A 672-nucleotide genomic window follows, 5' to 3' on the forward strand; every position below is an offset into this window, starting at 1 on the left:
TCATTTACCGTTCATTTAGCAATTTAGAGTGACGTGGGGTTAATCCGACGTCCTCAGGTTCATGTCCAAGGATCTCCCAAAATATCGTCAGTACCTAGTTCGGAAGTGAAAAGGCTACTGTTACATTCAGCAAAATCCCCAGACTTTTCGATTATGAGATATAACCACCAACCTTTCAAAATTTTGGCTTATAGTTACCTTCCTTTATCTTTCCTCATCCGTCTTCTTTATGTGGCTTTTCTAACGAAGCAGTTAAGTTTTGATCATATGAACAGCCTCATTCCCGGATTCAGATTAAGTGGTATTTGCTGAATAAGCATTAAGAGATGTCATCCCCAAGAATCTTTCACGAACCGATCACATATCCCCAAGGAAACATGGTTGGTCACCATATAGCGAAACTATACAAACAATATAGTCTGATTATATGACGGATCCTTATGGTTCTTATTGCATTTAATATTTCCATGTTAACTTAAAGGGAAAGTTTCGTAAATAAACCAATTTTCACAAATCAATTTCTAACTCTATCCGAATCCAACCGTCAACGCACAGGGCCAAAGTGAATCTCAGTGATCTGTTGCAGGGATCACTACACCGCGTTCTTCTGGGAAAACCTACCATTTAAGATAATGTGGCTTCAGCAACACCATGGTAAGTACTGATACTGTT

The sequence above is a fragment of the Penaeus monodon genome, chromosome 29 (genome assembly GCF_015228065.2).
Source record: "Penaeus monodon isolate SGIC_2016 chromosome 29, NSTDA_Pmon_1, whole genome shotgun sequence".
In the NCBI taxonomy this organism is placed as follows: domain Eukaryota; kingdom Metazoa; phylum Arthropoda; class Malacostraca; order Decapoda; family Penaeidae; genus Penaeus; species Penaeus monodon.